The sequence below is a fragment of the Peromyscus californicus genome, unplaced genomic scaffold (genome assembly GCF_007827085.1).
Source record: "Peromyscus californicus insignis strain IS unplaced genomic scaffold, ASM782708v3 Scaffold_5__1_contigs__length_169319896, whole genome shotgun sequence".
Taxonomy (NCBI): Eukaryota; Metazoa; Chordata; class Mammalia; order Rodentia; family Cricetidae; genus Peromyscus; species Peromyscus californicus.
In genome coordinates, this window is record NW_026294573.1 from 134890585 (window position 1) to 134896278 (window position 5694).

Consider the following 5694-nt stretch of genomic DNA (forward strand, 5'->3'; position numbering starts at 1 on the left):
ATACTAGGAGTATTTTGGGACCTATGAGCTCCCCAAATATTGTTTCTTTGACAGATTTGCATATGTTTCTTTCTGTGTAGTAAGTCTTAAGTCCAATAAGAAAGCAGTTGGTTACATCCATTAACATTTGTGCCACTATTTCATTCACATGCCTATATTGCTGTTGATACATCAGTCATTATTGCAGTTCACAGGATTCACATGTGAGTCCCTTCTAGTACTACGAGAGCTAGCTAGCATGGAGGAAGCATCCTGCTCAAATAACAATTTGATTTTGCCATGTTTTATGACCAGTGCATATGTTGTCTTCAGCAACAAGATCTTAGCATTGAATTCAGGTGGGCAACTGAGAGCAATGGCAATATCCTTTATTTCTTTTGGGGGATGTGGTCTCTGAGACACCTCTTACAGTTTGAGGGGGGTATTCTTTACTGACATTGGGCTTTTTGTTTGGCAGCCTATGGCTTTTTGGATGATTATAATCCCTGTTTAGGGTAACTCCAATTAAATAATATTTTTTTTGTTGTTTCTAAAGTATAAGATTTTGTTGTATAAAAAGAAATCCATTATAGCTGTGCATGCACTGAGAAGAAATAAAAGCACTACAGTTCTTGATCAAAATGGCTCATGTCAGGAGGACATTACAGGGTTGTGCAGTCAGCACTCATACATTAAAACTCTCATTTTTAAAGATATCTCAGCACCTCAGCATCTTAAGGTAAGTGTCAATCTTATGAGTATCCCTTTTCAGGCAGCGGACCAGGCTATAAAAGGCAAAAAGGTGAGTGTCTTCATCAGATGACTGCAAGTCTGCCAGTCCAGACCAGGCAGGGTAGGGATCTTTTTCAACTTTATTCTGGTTCCTGCTGAGTATGATCTTCATTCCTTCCTGAAGCACACAGGTTCTGTTCCACATAGCATTGGCTCTTTTCAGCATTTTATCAGAAGCTTCCTTGAGAGTGGGCACTGCAGAAATCAGGTGTTTCAGTGGTTCTTCCCAGGCATGGGAAATATTGATCATTGCTTTTAGAAGGTCTTCAGTTTTTGTTTCGTGGACTTCCTCACGGGACTAAGGAGTGTGGATGGAAGCAGGGTGACATAGGCTGAGCCTCCTGTTCTTGATCCAACTGGAATTGATATATTTCATGTTAAATTCATGGTATAAATCTGCAGCCAGGAAATATGTGGTATGAGACAGACCAACCGCTCAATAATACAGGTCTTCAGTGGACAAAGAGCCAGTCAGTTTGGAGGCTACATGCTCCCAAAGGAGCAGATTTGACACCAACAGTAACATACATACCCCTGCTATTCAGAGGGCCTGATCCAGTTGGGGGCCCCTCAGCCATTGGTTCATAGTTCATGTGTTTCCATTTGTTTGGCTATTTGTCCCTGTGCTTTATCCAACCTTGGTCTCAATATATAAACAAACTCATATAAACAAATTCAAAGAAAAAAAATATAAACAAACTCAAAGAAAAAAAACCACATGATTATCTCACTAGACACAGAAAAGGCATTTGACAAAATCCAACACCCCTTCATGATAAAGGTCTTGGAGAGATCAAGAATACAGGGGATATATCTAAACATAATAAAGGCAATTTACTGCAAGCCAACAGCCAACATCAAATTAAATGGAGAGAAACTCAAAGCAATTCCACTAAAATAAGGAACGAGGCAAGGCTGCTCGCTCTCCCCATACTTATTCAGTATAGTACTTGAAGTTCTAGCCAGAGCAATAAGACAACATAAGGAAATTAAGGGGATACAAATTGGAAAGGAAGAAGTCAAGCTTTCCCTATTTGCAGATGACATGATTGTATACTTGAGTGACCCTAAAGATTCAACCAAGGAACTGATACAGCTTATAAACACCTTCAGCAACATAGCAGGATACAAGATCAACTCAAAAAAATCAGTAGTCCTCCTATATACAATTGACAAACAGGCTGAGAAGGAAATCAGAGATACATCACCCTTTACAATAGCCACAAATGATACAAAATAACTTGGGGTAACACTAACCAAGCAAGTGAAGGACCTATATGACAAGAACTTTAAGTCCCTGAGAAAAGAAATTGAAGATGTCAGAAAATGGAAAGCTCTCCCATGTTCATGGATAGGTAGGATTAACATAGTAAAAATGGCAATCTTACCAAAAGCAATCTACAGATTCAATGCAATCCCCATCAAAATACCAACATAATTCTTCACAGACCTGGAAAGAATAATACTTAACTTCATATGGAAAAACAAAAAAACCCAGGATAGCCAAAAGAATCCTGTACAATAAAACAACCTCTGGAGGCATCACGATCCCTGACTTCAAGCTCTACTATAGAGCTGCAGTAATAAAAACAGCTTGATACTGGCATAAAAACTGACATGTGGACCAATGGAATCGAATTGAAGACCCTGACAATAATCTGCACAACTATGAACATACAATTTTTGACAAAGAAGCCAAAAGTGTATAATGGAAAAAAGAAAGCATCTTCAACAAATGGTGTTGGCATAACTGGATATCAATGTGTAGAAGGCTGAAAACTGATCCATATCTATCACCGTGCACAAAATTTAAGTCCAAGTGGATCAAAGACCTCAACATAAATCCAGCTACTCTGAACCTGCTAGAAGAGAAAGTAGGAAGTAGTCTTGAATGCACTGGCATAGGAGATCACTTCCTAAATATAACACCAGTAGCTCAGACAATGAGAGAAACAATCAATCAATGGGACCTCTTGAAACTGAGAAGCTTTTGTAGAGCAAAGGATATGGTCAACAAGACAAAGCGACAGCCTACAGAATGGGAAAAGGTTTTTACCAACCCCACATCTGACAGAGGACTGATATCCAGAATATATAAGGAACTTAAGAAATTAGACATCAAAATGCACCACAGTCCAACTAAGAAATGGGTTATAGAACTAAACAGGGAATTCTCAACAGAGGAAACTCAAATGGCTGAAAGACATTTAAGGAATTGCTCAACATCCCTAATTATCAGGGAAATGCAAATCAAAACAACTCTGAGATACCACCTTATGCCTGTCAGAATGGCTAAGATCAAGAACACTGAAGATGCCTTATGCTGGAGAGGATGTAGAGCTAGGGGAACTCTCCTCCACTGCTGGTGGGAATGCAAGCTTGTACAACCACTTTGGAAATCAATATGGTGCTTTCTTAGAAAATTGGGAATCCATCTCACCCAAGATCCAGCTATACCACTCTTGGACATATACCCAAGGGATTCTCAATGAAACCACAAGAGCACTTGCTCAGCTATGTTCATATCAGCATTGTTTTTTAATAGCCAAAACCTGGAAACAACCTAGATGCCCTTTAACTGAAGAATGGATAAGTAAAATGTGGTACATATACACAATGGAATACTACTCAGCAGAGGAAAACAATGACATCATGAGGTTTGCAGGCAAATGGATAGATCTAGAAAAAATCATCCTGAGTGAGGTAACCCAGACTCAGAAAGACAAACATGGTATGTACTTACTCATAGTAGGATACTAGATGTGAAACAAGGATGACTGGACTGCTACTCACAACACCAGGGAGGCTACCTGGAAAACAGGACCCCAAGAAAGACACAAGGATTGCCCAATGATGGAGAAATGGATGAGATCTACATGAACAGCCTGGATGTGAGTGGGGGTAATGAAGGGTGAGGGTCGAGGGAAAGAGAGCTTGGAGGAGTGGGAGATCCAGCTGGATCAAGAAAAGAGAGGGAGAATAAGGAATAGGAGACCATGGTAAATGAAGACCACATGAGAATAGGAAGAAGCAAAGTGCTAGAGAAGCCCACAGAAATCCACAAAGATGCCTCCACAATAGACTGCTGGCAATGGTTGAGAGACAGCCTGAACTGACCTACTCTGGTGATGGGATGGCCAAACACCCTAATTGTTGTGCTAGAAACTTCATCCAATGACTGAGGGAACTGGATGCAGAGATCCACAGCTAGGCCCCAGGTGGAGCTTTGGGAGTCCAATTGGCAAGAAAAAGGAGGATTAATATGAGCGAGAATTGTTGAAACCAAGGTTGGATAAATAATATTTTTATGAATACACACACATGTATATAAAGTTTATAAAAATAATAGGTTTCCATATAGCTTTTCAAACATCCCCAGATTCCCATTGTTAATTATCACTCCCTAGGCCTATTCTCTGGCATATCTTCCCATTTATCTTCCCACTAAAACCTCCCTCCCCAGTATTCTACCTTAGCCCTTCATATTACCTCTGTACTACTCCCTCCTCTTCCCTTAAAATATTTCTTTTCCCTCCCCATCAATAGTCTCTTTCTAATTTCCTGAGTTGTACAGATACTCTGAATTAAACAAAAAAATCTAAATGTTTGATGCTAAGACACTCATATAAGTGAGAATATAATTTTGTCTTTCTGGGTCTGGGTTACCTCAACTAGTATAATGTTTTCCAGATCCACATATTTGACTGAAAATTTCATAATTTCATTTTTCTTTATAGCTGAATAAAATTCCACTGTATATAGACACCACATTTTTATTATCCATTCATTGGTTGATGGATATCTAGGCTGTTCCCATGTCTTAGCTATTGTGAAAAGAGAAGAACTATCAATATAGTTGAGCATGTGATTTTGTAGTAGGAAATAGCATTCTTTTGGTATATGATTAAAAGAAGAAGAGGTGGAGAAGGAGGAAGAAGAGGCTGAAGAAGAAGAAAAAGAAGAATAAAAAGGAGGAGGAGGAGGAGAGTAGATGTCTGATGAAGCAGAAATACAATACCAGGCACGAGAAACCCTATTTTCAGTTGTTGGTCAAGGTTGGTCCAAGAGACTAACAAAACCTAGGAAACAATTGTGATTGCCCTTGGTTGCTTCCCAGAGCTGGAAGGTAAGACATCATACACATTAGGTACAAAGCCCAGAGGCCTCTGATATAGAATTGACCTGAATGCCTTCTCCTTGAGAAGATACCATTCAATCTTCCAAAGGAGGGATGCAACCAAAAGTCTTGTCCTGCTATGATACCTATGAACCACAGTAATGACCAGCATGCCACGATAGCACTAAGGGTACAGTAGTGGTACACATACCTTAGTGGTAACTAACAGCACTGTAATTGGACTTCAGAAGTGCTCAAAAGAGGGTAATAATTCCAGGTACCCAAAACCTATATAATTACCCAGGACTAATGAAGTCATAGATATGAGGAGAATATACAAACATACTTTACTAAAACATCATCATACCTAATCACACTCTAAGTAGTTGTCCTTATATTCACAGATAAGTGTAGCTTTCCTGACTCAGCAAGGAAACTTCTTTTTAAAACAGATGGAGACCATTATAGAAAACTGCAATCAATCAAAACGTAGAGTTCTGGAACCCCGTCCAGTTGGACACATCTACAAAACAAGTCCTATACCCAAGATTGAGGGAACATTAGGGAACAGGAGGCTAGAAAGACTGTAAGAGCCATAGGATCAGGAAGTTTGCTATAAAACTGTGTCTTTTAGTAATGTCCGATACTACACACATAAAGTATTATCAACATGACTAAACAAGAGCAAACAACAATAGACAAGCCAACATGAACAGGGGAAAGACCACAAGTCCTCAAACCTACACAAAGAACTACCGGCACATTCTTGTCCACCATTGAAAATACCCCAGTCTCATTCCCAGCAT

General features: G+C 39.4%; 1 pseudogene; it reads right to left on the minus strand.

Moving 5' to 3' along the window:
- Positions 1–259: 259 nt before the first annotated feature.
- On the minus strand, positions 260–5485 carry LOC128097675 (prolactin-3D4-like; annotated as a pseudogene).
- Between the last annotated feature and the right edge of the window lie 209 nt (positions 5486–5694).